We start from the raw sequence: 13,572 nt of genomic DNA, 5'->3' as shown, positions 1-13,572 counted from the left end.
ATGGTTAGGGTTAGGTTTAGGGTTAGGTTAGGGTTACGGTTAGCGTTAGGTTAGGGTTAGGGTTAAGGTTAGTTTTAAGGTTAGGGTTAGGTTTAGGGTTAGGTTTAGGGTTAGGGCTGGGTTAAGGTTAGGGTTAGGGTTAGGGTTAGGGTTAGGGTTAGGTTAGGGTTAGGGTTAGGATTAGGTTTAGGGTTAGGGTTAGGGTTAGAGTTAGTTTTGTGTTAGGTTTACTGTTAGTGTTAGGGTTAGGGTTAGGGTTAGGGTTAGGGTTAGGGTTCAGTGTTAATGTTAGGTTTAGGGTTAGGGTCAGTGTTAGGGTTAGGGTTTGGGTTAGGTTTAGGTTAGGTTTAGGGTTAGGTTTAGGTTTAGGGTTAGGGTTAGCTTTGCGTTAGGGTTAGATTTATGGTTAGCGTTAGGGGTATGTTTGCGTTAGTGTTAGGGTTAATGTTACTTTTAATGTTACGGTTAGGTTTAGGTTTAGTGTTAAGGTTAGGTTTGTGTTAGGGTTTGGGTTATGTTTATGGTTAGGGTTAGGGTTAGGGTTAGGTTTAGGGTTAGGTTTCCGGGTTAATATTAGGTTTAGGGTTAGGGTTAGCGTTAGCGTTAGGGTTTGGGTTAGGTTTGCGTTAGGGTTAGGGTAGGGTTAGGGTTTGTTTTAGGGTTAGGTTTGTGTTAGGGTTAGGGTTAGGGTTAGGGTTAGGGTTAGCGTTAGGATTTAGGGTTAGGTTTGCGTTAGTTTTAGGGTTAGGGTTAGGGTTAGGGTTAGGGTTAGGGCTAGGGTTAGGGTTAGGTTTAGGTTTGCGTTAGGGTTAGGGTAGGGTTAGGGTTAGTTTTAGGGTTAGGTTTGTGTTAGGGTTAGGGTGAGGGTTAGGGTTAGGGTTTAGTGTGTTAGTGTTAGGTTTAGGTTACGGTCAATGTTAGCGTTATGTTTAGGGTTAGGTTTAGGGTTAGGGTTAGTTTTAGGCTTAGGATTAGGGTTAGCTTAGGGTTAGGGTTAAGGTTAGAGTTAGTATTTAGGGTTAGGGCTATGGTTAGTGTTAGGCTTAGGGTTATGGGTAGGGGTAGATTTACGGTTAGGTTTAGGGTTAGGGTTAGGCTTAGGGTTAGGGTAGGGGTATTTTTGCGTTAGGGTTAGGGTTAAGGTTACTTTTAATGTTATGGTTAGGTTTAGGTTTATGGTTAGGGTTAGGTTTGCGTTATGGTTTGGGTTAGGGTTAGGGTTAAGGTTAGGTTTAGGGTGAGGGTAAGCTTTGCGTTAGGATTAGGGTTAGGTTTAGGGTTAGGTTTGCGTTAGGGTTAGGGTTTGGGTTAGGTTTTGGGTTGTGTTTAGGGTTAGGGTTAGGTTTGCGTTAGGGTTAGTGTTAGGGTTAGGTTTAGGGTTAGGTTTGCGTTTACGTTAGGGTTAGGGGTAGGGTTAGGGATAGGATTTAGGGTTAGGTTTGCGTTAGGGTTAGGGATAGGGTTAGGGTTAGGTTAGGGTTAGGGTTAGGTTAGGGTTAGGTTTAAGGTTAGGGTAAGTTTTAGATTAGCGTTCGAGTTAGGCTTAGGGTTATGGTTAGGGTTTAGTTTTAAAGTTAGGTTTTGGGTTGTGTTTAGGGTTAGGGTTAGGTTTGCGTTAGGGTTAGGGTTAGGGATAGGATTTAGGGTTAGGTTTGCGTTAGGGTTAGGGATTGGGTTAGTGTTAGGGTTAGGGTTTGGGTTAGGTTTAGGTTATGGTTAGGGTTAGGGTTAGGGTTAGGGTTAAGGTTAGGGTTAGGGTTAAGGTTAGGGTTAGGTATGCGTTAGGGTTATGGTTAGGGTTAGGGTTAGGGTTAGGTTTGCGTTAGGGTCAGGGTTAGGGTTACGTTTAGGGTTAGGCTTAGGGTTAAGGTTAGGTTTGCGTTAGGGTTAGGGTTAGGTTTAAGGTTAGCGTTAGGGTTAGGGTTACGGTTAGGTTTGCGTTAGGGTTAGGGTTAGGGTTAGGTTTGGGTTAGGGTTAGGGTTAGGGTTAGGGTTAGGGTTAGGGTTAGGGTTAGGTTTGCGTTAGGGTTAGGGTTAGGGTTAGGGTTAGGTTTAGGGTTAGGTTTGCGTTACGGTTAGGGTTAGTTTTAGGGTTAGGTATAGGATTTGGGGTTAGATTTGCGTTAGGTTTAGGGTTAGGGTTACGGTTAGTGTTAGGTGTGCGTTAGGTTTAGGGTTAGGGTTAGGGTTAGGGTTAGGTATTCGTTATGGTTAGGGTTAAGGTTAGGTTTAAGGTTAGGAATAGGGTTAGGTTTACGGTTAGGTTTGCGTTAGGGTTATGGTTAGGGTCAGGGTTCGGGTTAGGGTTTAGGGTTCTGGTTAGAGTTAGAGTTAGGTTTAGGGTTAGGTTTGCGATAGGGTTAGGGTTAAGGTTAGTTTTAAGTTTAGGGTTAGCTTTAGGGTTTGGTTTAGGGTTAGGTTTGAGTTAGGGTTAGGGTTAGTGTTAGGTTAGGGTTAGGGTTAGGGTTAGGGTTTACGATTAGGGTTATGGTTAGGGTTATGTTTGCATTATGGTTAGGGTTAGGGTTAGGGTTAGGGTTAGGGTTAGGTTTGCCTTAGGGTTGGGGTTAGGGTTGGGGTTATGTTTAGGGTTAGGGTTAGGGTTAGGGTTAGGTTTGCGATAGGGTTAAGGTAGGGTTAGGGTTAGGTTTAGGGTTAGGTTTGCGTTACGGTTAGAGTTAGGGTTAGGGTTAGGGTTAGGGTTAGGATTTAGGGTTAGGTTTGCATTAGGTTTAGGGTTAGGGTTAGGGTTAAGTTTACGTCAGGATTAGGCTTAGGGATAGGGTTAGGGTTAGGTTTTCGTTAGGGTTAGGGTTAAGGTTAGGTTTAAGGTTAGGGTTAGGGTTAGGGTTACGGTTAGTTTTGCGTTAGGGTTAGGGTTAGGGTTAGGTTTAGGGTTTAGGGTTAGGGTTAGTGTTAGAGTTAGGGTTAGGGTGTGGTTTGCGTTAGGGTAGGGTTAAGGTTAGTTGGAAGTTTAGGGTTAGCTTTAGGTTTAGGGTTAGGGTTAGGGTTAGGGTTAGGGTTAGGGTTAGGTTTGCGTTAGATTTAGGGTTAGGGTTAGGTTTAGGGTTAGGTGTAAGTGTAAGAGTTAGGCTTAGGTTAGGGTTAGGGTTAGGTTTAGGGTTAGGTAAGGGTAGAGTTAGGGTTAGGGTATAGGCTTAGGGTTAGGTTAGGGTAGGGTTAGGGTTAGGGTATAGGGTTAGGGTTAGGTTTAGTGTTAGGTTTAGGGATAGTTTTGCGTTAGGGTTAGGGTTACGGTTACGGTCGGTTTAGGGTTAGGTTGAGGGTTAGGTTTGCGTCAGGGTTAGGGTTAGGGTTATGTTTGCCTTAGGGTTAGGGTTAGGATTAGGTTTAGGGTTAGGTTTAGGTTAAGGTTTGCGTTAGGTTTACGGTTAGTGTTATGGGTAGGTTTGCATTAGGGTTAGGGTTAGGGTTAGGGTTAGGGTTTAGTGTTAGGGTTAGTGTTAGAATTAGGTTTAGGGTTAGAGTTAGGGTTAGGTTTAGGTTTAGGTTCGGTCAATGTTAGCGTTAGGTTTAGGGTTAGGTTTAGGTTTAGGGCTAGTGTTAGGCTTTGGATTAGGGTTAGCTTAGGGATAGGGTTAAGGTTAGAGTTAGTGTTTAGGGTTAGGGTTATGGTTAGTGTTAGGCTTCGGGTTATAGGTAGGGGTAGATTTAGGGTTAGTGTTAGGATTAGGGTTAGAGGTAGGGGTATGTTTGCGTTAGGGTTAGGGTTAAGGTTACTTTTAATGTTAGGATTAGGTTTAGGTTTAGGGTTAGGGTGAGGTTTGTGTTAGGGTTTGGGTTAGGGTTATGGTTAGGGTTAGGGTTAGGGTTAGGTTTAGGGTAAGGTTTGTGTTAGGATTATGGTTATGGTTAGGGTTAGTTTTGCGTTAGGGTTAGGGTTTCGGTTAGGTTTGCCTTAGCGTTAGGGTTAGGGTTACGGTTAGGGTTCGGATTTAGGGTTAGGTTTGCGTCAGGTTTACGGTTAGGATTAGGGTTAGGTTTGCATTAGGGTTAGGGTTAGGGTTAGGGTTAGGTTTTAGATAGGGTTAGGTTTAAGGTTAGGTTTAAGTTTAGCGTTAGGGTTAGGGTTACAGTTAGGTTTGCGTTAGGGTTAGGGTTAGTGTTAGGGTTAGGGTTAGGGTTAGGGTTAGGGTTAGGTTTGCGTTAGGGTTAGGGTTAGGGTTACGGTTAGGGTTAGGGTTAGGGTTAGGTTTGCGTTAGGGTTAGGGTTTGGATTAGGTTTAGGGTTAGGGTTAGGGTTAGGGTTAGGTTTGCGTTAGCGTTAGGGTTAGGGTTAGGGTTAGGGTTAGGTTTGCATTAGGGTTAGGGTTAGGGTTAGCGTTAGGTTTAGGGTTAGGTTTGCGTTTGTGTTAGGGTTAGGTTTAGGGTTAGGTTTAGGATTTAGGGTTAGATTTGCGTTAGGTTTATGGTTAGGGTTAGGGTTAGGGTTAGTTGTGCGTTAAGTTTAGGGTTAGTGTTAAGGTTAGGGTTAGGTTTTCGTTATGGTTAGGGTTAAGGTTAGGTTTAAGGTTAGGGATAGGGTTAGGGTTACGGTTAGTTTTGCGTTAGGGTTAGGGTTAGGGTTAGGGTTCGGGTTAGGGTTTAGGGTTCTGGTTAGAGTTAGAGTTAGGTTAGGGTTAGGGTTATGGTTAGGGTTAGGGTTAGGTTTGCGTTAGGGTTTGGGTTACGGTTAGGGTTAGGGTTAGGCTTAGGTTTAGAATTAGGGTTAGGGTTAGGTTTAGGGCTAGGGTTATGGTTAGGGTTAGGTTTAGGGTTAGGGCTAGGTTATGGTTAGGGTTAGCGTTAGGTTAGGGTTAAGGTTAAGGTTAGTTTTAAGGTTAGGGTTAGGTTTAGGGTTAGGGTTAGGATTAGGGCTAGGGTTATGGTTAGGGTTAGGGTTAGGGTTAGGGTTAGGGTTAGGGTTAGGTTAGGGTTAGGGTTAGGATTAGATTTAGGGTTAGGGTTAGGTTTAGAGTTAGGTTTGTGTTAGGTTTAGTGTTAGTGTTAGGGTTAGGTTTAGGTTTGCGTTATGGTTAGGGTTAGGGTTAGGGTTAGGTTTCAGGGTTAATGTTAGGTTTAGGGTTATGTTTAGTGTTAGGGTTAGGGTTTGGTTTAGGTTTAGGTTAGGTTTAGGGTTAGGTTTAGGGTTAGGGTTAGGTTTAGGTTTGCGTTAGGGTTAGATTTAGGGTTAGGGATATGGGTATGTTTGCGTTAGGGTTAGGGTTAAGGTTACATTTAATGTTACGGTTAGGTTTAGGTTTAGGGTTAGGGTTAGGTTTCTGTTAGGGTTTGGGTTATGTTTATGGTTAGGTTTAGGGTTAGGGTTAGGTTTAGGGTTAGGGTTCCGGGTTAATGTTAGGATTAGGGTTAGGGTTAGGGTTAGGGTTAGGGTTAGGTTTTGGGTTAGGTTTAGTGTTAGGGTTAGGTATGCGTTAGGGTTAGGGTTAGGTTTAGGGTTAGGGTTAGGGTTAGGGTTAGGTTTGCATTATGGTTAGGGTTAGGGTTTGGGTTATGGTTACGGTTAGGGTTAGGGTTTGGTTTTCGTTAGGGTAGGGGTAGGCTTAGGTTTAGGGTTATGGTTAAGGTTAGGTTTGCGTTAGGGTTAAGGTTAGGGTTAGGGTTAAGTTTAGCGTTAGGGTTTTATGGTTAACGTTAAGTTTAGGTTTAGGTTTGCGTTAAGGTTAGGGTTAGGGTTAGGGTTATGTTTAGGGTTAGGGTTAGTGTTAGGTTTAGGATTAGGTTTGCTTTAGGGTTAAGGTTAGGGTTAGGGTTTGGGTTAGGGTTAGGGTTAGGGTTAGGTTTGCGTTAGGGTTAGGGTTAGAGTTAGGTTAGGGTTAGGGTTAGGGTAGTAGTTAGGCTTAGGTTAGGGTTTGGGTTAGGGTTAGTGTTAGGTTAGGGTTAGGGTTAGTGTTAGGGTTTACGATTAGGGTTAGGGTTAGGGTTAGGTTTCGGTTTGCGTTAGGGTTAGGGTTGGGGTTATGTTTAGGGTTTGAGTTAGGGTTAGGGTTAGGGTTACGGTTAGGTTTCTGGTTAGGGTTAGGGTTAGGGCTATGGTTATGGTTAGGGTTAGGTTTAGGGTTAGGGTTAGTTTAGCGTTAGGTTTAGGATTAGGTTTAGGGTTAGGTTAGGGTTAGAGTTCGGTTTTTGTTAGTTTTAGTGTTAGTGTTACGGTTAGGTTTAGGTTTGCGTTAGGGTTAGGGATAGGGTTAGGTTTAGGGTTAGGGTTCAGGGTTAATGTTAGGATTAGGGTTAGGCTTAGTGTTAGGGTTAGGGTTTAGGTTAGGTTTAGGTTAGATTTAGGGTTAGGTTTAGGGATAGGTTTAGGGTTAGTGCTAGGGTTTACGATTAGGGTTAGGGTTAGGGTTAGGTTTGCATTATGGTTAGGGTTAGGGTTAGGGTTAGGGTTAGTGTTAGGGTTAGGTGTGCCTTAGGGTTAGGGTAAGGGTTGGGGTTATGTTTAGGGTTAGGGTTAGGGTTATGTTTAGGGATAGGTTTAGGGTTAGGTTTGCGTTAGGGTTAGGGTAGGGTTAGGGTTAGGTTTAGGGTTAGGATTGCGTTAGGGTTAGGGTTAGGGTTAGGGTTAGGTTTAGGTTAGCGTTAGGGTTACTGTTATGGTTAGGTTTAGGGTTAGGTTATCGTTAGGGTCAGGGTTAAGTTTAGGTTTATGGTTAGGGTTATGGTTAGGGTTAGTGTTCGGGTTAGGGTTTAGGGTTCTGATTAGAGTTAGAGTTAGGTTTAGGGTTAGGTTTGCGATAGGGTTAGGGTTAAGGTTAGTTTTAAGTTTAGGTTTAGCTTTAGGGTTAGGGTTAGGTTTGAGTTAGGGTTATGGTTAGGGTTAGGGTTAGGGTTAGGGTTAGGGTTAGGGTTAGGGTTGGGTTGGGTTATGGTTATGGTTAGGGTTAAGTTTGCGTTAGGGTTTGGGTTACGGTTAGAGTTAGGGTTAAGGTTAGGGCTGGGGTTAGGGTTAGGGTTAGGGTTAGGGTTAGGGTTAGGGTTAGGGTTAGGTTTGCGTTAGGGTTAGGTTTAAGGTTAGTTTTAAGGTTAGGGTTAGGTTTAAGGTTAGGGTTAGGGTTAGGGCTAGGGTTATGGTTAGGGTTAGGGATAGGGTTATGGTTAGGTTAGGGTTAGGGTTAGCGTTAGGTTAGGGTTACGGTTAAGGTTAGTTTTAAGTTTATGGTTAGGTTTCGGGTTAGGGTTAGGGTTAGGGCTAGGGTTATGGTTAGGGTTAGGGATAGGGTTAGGGTTAGGTTAGGGTTAGGGTTAGGATTAGGTTTAGGGTTAGCTTAGGGTTAGAGTTAGGTTTGTGTTAGGTTTAGTGTTAGTCTTAGGGTTAGGTTTAGGTTTGCGTTAGGGTTAGGGTTAGGGTTAGGTTTAGGGGTAGGGTTCAGGGTTAATGTTAGGTTTAGGGTTAGGGTTAGTGTTAGGGTTAGGGTCTGGGTTAGGTTTAGGTTAGGTTTAGGATTAGGTTTAGGGTTAGGTTTAGGGTTAGGTTTAGGTTTAGGATTAGGGTTATGTTTGCGTTAGTGTTAGATTTAGGGTTAGGGTTATGGGTATGTTTGCGTTAGGGTTAGGGTTAAGGTTACTTTCAATGTTACGGTTAGGTTTAGGTTTAGGGTTAGGGTTAGGTTTGCGTTAGGGTTTGGGTTATGGTTGTGGTTATGGTTAGGGTTAGGGTTACGGTTAGGGTTAGGTATGCATTAGGGTATGGTTAGGGATTAGGGTTAGGTTAGGTTTAGGTTTTCGGTAGGGTTAGGGTTAGGTTTAGGGTTAGGTTTGTGTTAGGGTTTGGGTTAGGATTAGGTTTATGGTTAGGGTTAGGGTTAGAGTTAGGTTTGTGTTAGGTTTATGATTAGGGTTAGGGTTAGGGTTAGGTTTGCGTTAGGGTTAGGGTTAGTGTTAGGGTTAGGTTTAGGGTTCAGTGTTAATGTTAGGTTTAGGGTTAGGGTTAGTGTTAGGGTTAGGTTTTGGGTTAGGTTTAGGTTAGGTTTAGGGTTAGGTTTAGTGTTAGGGGTAGGGTTAGTTTTGCGTTAGGGTTAGATTTAGGGTTAGGGTTAGGGGTATGTTTGCGAAATGGTTAGGGTTAAGGTTACTTTTAATGTTACGGTTAGGTTTAGTCTTACGGTTAGGGTTAGGTTTGAGTTAGGGTTTGGGTTAGGGTTATGGTTAGGGTTAGGGTTAGGGTTAGGGTTAGGTATGCGTTAGGGTTAGGGTAGGGTTAGGGTTAGGGATATGGTTAGGGTTAGGTTTGCGTTATGGTTAGGGTTAGGGTAGGGTTAGGGTTTCGGTTAGGGTTAGGGTTTGGTTTGCTTTAGGGTTAGGGCTAGGCTTAGTTTTAGGGTTAGGGTTAGGGTTAGGTTTGCGTTAGGGTTAGGGTTAGGGATAGGTTTGCGTTAGGGTTAGGGTGAGGGTTAGGGTTAGGTTTAGGGTTACGTTTAGGGATAGGGTTAGGGTTAAGTTTGCGTTAGGTTTAGGGTTACGGTTAGGTTTAGGGTTAGGGATAGGCCTAGGGTTTAGGGTTAGTGTTAGGGTTAGGGTTAAGGTTAGCGTTAGGGTTTTATGGTTAATGTTAAGTATTGGTTTAGGTTTGCGTTAAGGTTAGGGTTAGGGTCAGGGTTATGTTTAGGGTTAGGGTTAGGGTTAGGATTAGGTTTGCGTTAGGGTTAGGGTTAGGGTTAGGGTTAGGGTTATGGTTAGGGTTAGGTTTAGGGTTAGAGTTAGGGTTAGGTTGGCGTTAGGGTTAGGGTTCGGGTTAGGGTTAGGGTTAGGTTTAGGTTTGCGTTAGGGTTAGGGTTAGGGTTAGGGTTAGGTTTGCGTTAGGGTTAGGCTTTGAGTTAGGTTTAGGGTTAGGGTTAGTGTTAAGGTTAGGTTTGCGTTAGGGTTAGGGTTAGGGTTAGGGTTAGGGATAGGGTTAGGTTTGCGATAGAGTTAGGGTTAGTGTTAGGGTTAGGTTTAGGGTTAGGTATGCGTTAGGGTTATGGTTAGGGTTAGGGTTAGGGTTAGGTTTGCGTTAGGGTTAGGGTTAGGGTTAGGTTTTGGGTTAGGGTTAGGTTTAGTGTTATGTTTGCGATAGGGTTACGGTTAGGGTTAGGCTTAGGTTTCCGTTAGGGTTAGTGTTAGGGTTAGGGTTAGGGTTAGGGTTATGGTTAGGTTTGCGTTAGGGTTAGGGTTTGGGTTAGCTTTAGGTTAGGTTTAGGGTTAGGGTTAGGGTTAGGTTTGCGTTAGGGTTAGATTTAGGGTTAGGGTTAGGGGTATGTTTGCGTTAGGGTTAGGGTTAAGGTTACTTTTAATGTTACGGTTAGGTTTAGGTTTAGGGTTAGGGTTAGGTTTGTGTTAGGGTTTGGGTTATGTTTATGGTTAGGGTTAGGGTTAGGGTTAGGGTTAGGTTTAGGGTTAGGGTTAGGGTTAGGGTTAGGGTTACGGTTAGGGTTAGGGTTAGGGTTAGGTTTAGGTTTGCGTTAGGGTTAGGGTTAGAGTTAGGTTAGTGTTAGAGTTAGTGTTAGGGTTTACGATTAGGGTTAGGGTTAGGGTTAGGGTTAGGTTTTTGTTAGGGTTAGGGTTAGGATTAGGTTTAGGGTTAGGTTTAGGGTTAGAGTTAGGTTTGTGTTAGGTTTAGTGTTAGGGTTAGGGTTAGGGTTAGGTTTGCGTTAGGGTTAGGTTTAGGGTTAGGGTTTGGGTTAGGGTTAGGGTTCAGGGTTAATGTTAGTTTTAGGGTTAGGGTTAGTGTTAGGGTTAGGGTTTCGGTTAGGTTTAGGTTAGGTTTAGGGTTAGGTTTAGGGTTAGGTTTAGGGTTACGTTTGCGTTAGGGTTAGATTTAGGGTTAGGGTTATGGTTAGGGTTAGGGTTAGGTTTGCGTTAGGGTTTGGGTTACGGTTAGGGTTAGGGTTAGGTTTATGGCTAGGGTTAGGGTTAGAGTGAGGGTTAGGGTTAGGGTTAGGGTTAGGGTTAGGGTTAGGGTTAGGGTTAGGTTTGCGTTAGGGTTAGGGTTAAGGTTAGTTTTAAGGTTAGGGTTAGGTTTAGAATTAGGGTTAGGGTTTGGTTTAGGGCTAGGGTTATGGTTAGGGTTAGGTTTAGTTTTAGGGCTAGGTTATGGTTAGGGTTAGCGTTAGGTTAGGGTTAGGGTTAAGGTTAGTTTTAAGGTTAGGTTTATGTTTAGGGTTATGGTTAGGATTAGGGCTAGGGTTATGGTTAGGGTTAGGATTAGGGTTAGGGTTAGGTTAGGGTTAGGGTTAGGATTAGATTTAGGGTTAGGGTTAGTTTTAGAGTTAGGTTTGTGTTAGGTTTAGTGTTAGTGTTAGGGTTAGGTTTAGGTCTGCGTTATGGTTAGGGTTAGGGTTAGGGTTAGGGTTCAGGGTTAATGTTAGGTTTAGGGTTAGGTTTAGTGTTAGGGTTAGGGTTTGGTTTAGGTTTAGGTTAGGTTTAGGGTTGGGTTTAGGATTAGGGTTAGGTTTAGGTTTGCGTTAGTGTTAGATTTAGGGTTAGGGTTAGGGGTATATTTGCCTTATGGTTAGGGTTAAGGTTACTTTTAATGTTACGGTTAGGTTTAGGTTTAGGGTTAGGGTTAGGTTTCTGTTAGGGTTTGGGTTATGTTTATGGTTAGGGTTAGGGTTAGGTTTAGGGTTAGGGTTCCGGGTTAATGTTAGGTTTAGGGTTAGGGTTAGGGTTAGGGTTAGGGTTAGGTTTTGGGTTACGGTTAGTGTTAGGGTTAGGTATGCGTTAGGGTTAGGGTTAGGGTTAGGGTTAGGGTTAGGGTTAGGGTTAGGTTTGCATTATGGTTAGGGTTAGGGTTTGGGTTATGGTTACGGTTAGGGTTAGGGTTTGGTTTTCGTTAGGGTTAGGGGTTGGCTTAGGTTTAGGGTTATGGTTAAGGTTAGGTTTGTTTTAGGGTTAGGGTTAGGGTTAGGGTAAGTTTAGCGTTAGGGTTTTATGGTTAACGTTAAGTTTAGGTTTAGGTTTGCGTTAAGGTTAGGGTTAGGGTTAGGGTTATGTTTAGGGTTAGGGTTAGGGTTAGGTTTAGGATTAGGTTTGCTTTAGGGTTAAGGTTAGGGTTAGGGTTAGGGTTAGGGTTAGGGTTAGGGTTAGGTTTGCGTTAGGGTTAGGGTTAGAGTTAGGTTAGGGTTAGGGTTAGGGTAGTAGTTAGGCCTAGGTTAGGGTTTGGGTTAGGGTTAGTGTTAGGTTAGGGTTAGGGTTAGTGTTAGGGTTTACGATTAGGGTTAGGGTTAGTGTTAGGTTTAGGTTTGCGTTAGGGTTAGGGTTAGGGTTGGGGTTATGTTTAGGGTTTGAGTTAGGGTTAGGGTTAGGGTTAGGGTTACGATTAGGTTTCGGGTTAGGGTTAGGGTTAGGGCTATGGTTATGGTTAGGTTTAGGTTTAGGGTTAGGGTTAGGTTAGCGTTAGGTTTAGGATTAGGTTTAGGGTTAGGTTAGGGTTAGAGTTCGGTTTCTGTTAGTTTTAGTGTTAGTGTTACGGTTAGGTTTAGGTTTGCGTTAGGGTTAGGGATAGGGTTAGGTTTAGGGTTAGGGATCAGGGTTAATGTTAGGATTAAGGTTAGGCTTAGTGTTAGGGTTAGGGTTTGGGTTAGGTTTAGGTTAGGTTTAGGGTTAGGTTTAGGGATAGGTTTAGGGTTACTGCTAGGGTTTACGATTAGGGTTAGGGTTAGGGTTAGGTTTGCATTATGGTTAGGGTTAGGGTTAGGGTTGGGGTTAGGGTTAGGTTTGCCTTAGGGTTAGGGTTAGGGTTGGGGTTATGTTTAGGGTTAGGGTTAGGGTTAGGGTTAGGGATAGGGTTAGGGTTAGGTTTGCGTTAGGGTTAGGGTAGGGTTAGGGTTAGGTTTAGGGTTAGGATTGCGTTAGGGTAGGGTTAGGGTTAGGGTTAGGTTTAGGTTAGCGTTAGTGTTAGTGTTATGGTTAGGTGTAGGGTTAGGTTATCGTTAGGGTCAGGGTTAAGTTTAGGTTTAAGGTTAGGGTTACGGTTAGGGTTAGTGTTCCGGTTAGGGTTTAGGGTTCTGATTAGAGTTAGAGTTAGGTTTAGGGTTAGGTTTGCGATAGGGTTAGGGTTAAGGTTAGTTTTAAGTTTAGGTTTAGCTTTAGGGTTAGGGTTAGTGTTAGGTTTTAGTTAGGGTTAGGGTTAGGGTTAGGGTTAGGGTTAGGGCTAGGGTTATGGTTAGGGTTAGGGTTAGGGTTATGGTTAGGTTAGGGTTAGGGTTAGCGTTAGGTTAGGGTTAGGGTTAAGGTTAGTTTTAAAGTTAGGGTTAGGTTTCGGGTTAGGGTTAGGGTTAGGGCTAGGGTTATGTTTAGGGTTAGGGATAGGGTTAGGGTTAGGTTAGGGTTAGGGTTAGGATTAGGTTTAGGGTTAGGGTTAGGGTTAGTGTTAGGTTTGTGTTAGGTTTAGCGTTAGTTTTAGGGTTAGGTTTAGGTTTGCGTTAGGGTTAGGGTTAGGGTTAGGTTTAGGGGTAGGGTTCAGGGTTAATGTTAGGTTTAGGGTTATGGTTAGTGTTAGGGTTAGGGTTTGGGTTAGGTTTAGGTTAGGTTTAGGATTAGGTTTAGGGTTAGGTTTAGGGTTAGGTTTAGGTTTAGGGGTATGGTTAGTTTTGCGTTAGGGTTAGATTTAGGGTTAGGGTTAGGGTTATGTTTGCGTAAGGGTTAGGGTTAAGGTTACTTTTAATGTTACGGTTAGGATTAGGCTTAGGGTTAGGGTTAGGTTTGAGTTAGGGTTTGGGTTATGGTTATGGTTAGGGTAAGGGTTAGGGTTAGGGTTAGGTATGCGTTAGGGTTAGGGTGAGGGTTAGGTTTATGGTTAGGGTTAGGTTTGCGTTATGGTTAGGGTTAGGGTTAGGGTTAGGGTTTCGGTTAGGGTTAGGGTTTGGTTTGCTTTAGGGTTAGGGCTAGGCTTAGTTTTAGGGTTAGGGTTAGGGTTAGGTTTGCGTTAGGGTTAGGGTTAGGGTTAGGTTTGCGTTAGGGTTAGGGTGAGGGTTAGGGTTAGGTTTAGGGTTAGCTTTAGGGTCAGGGTTAGGATTAAGTTTGCGTTAGGTTTAGGGTTACGGTTAGGGTTAGGGTTAGGGATAAGCCTAGGGTTTAGGGTTAGTGTTAGGGTTAGGGTTAAGTTTAGCGTTAGGTTTTATGGTTAATGTTAAGTTTAGGTTTTTGTTTGCGTTAAGGTTATGGTTAGGGTTAGGGTTATGTTTAGGGTTAGGTTTAGGGTTAGGGTTAGGATTAGGTTTGCGTTAGGGTTAGGGTTAGGGTTAGGGTTAGGGTTATGGTTAGGGTTAGGTTTAGGGTTAGAGTTAGGGTTAGGTTGGCGTTAGGGTTAGGGTTAGGGTTAGGGTTAGGGTTTGGTTTAGGTTTGCGTTAGGGTTAGGGTTAGGGTTAGGGTTAGGTTTGCGTTAGGGTTAGGCTTTGAGTTAGGGTTAGGGTTAGGGTTAGGGTTAAGGTTAGGTTTGCGTTAGGGTTAGGGTTAGGGTTAGGGTTAGGGTTAGGGTTAGGGTTACATTTGCGATAGAGTTAGGGTTAGGGTTAGGGTTAGGTTTAGTGTTAGGTATGCGTTAGGGTTATGGTTAGGATTAGGGTTAGGGTTAA

Source organism: Rhinolophus sinicus, chromosome 2 (genome assembly GCF_057876585.1).
Source record: "Rhinolophus sinicus isolate RSI-liver-muscle chromosome 2, RSI-T2T, whole genome shotgun sequence".
In the NCBI taxonomy this organism is placed as follows: domain Eukaryota; kingdom Metazoa; phylum Chordata; class Mammalia; order Chiroptera; family Rhinolophidae; genus Rhinolophus; species Rhinolophus sinicus.
The sequence above is the reverse complement of the archived record's forward strand: the minus strand, read 5'-3'. Positions refer to the sequence as shown.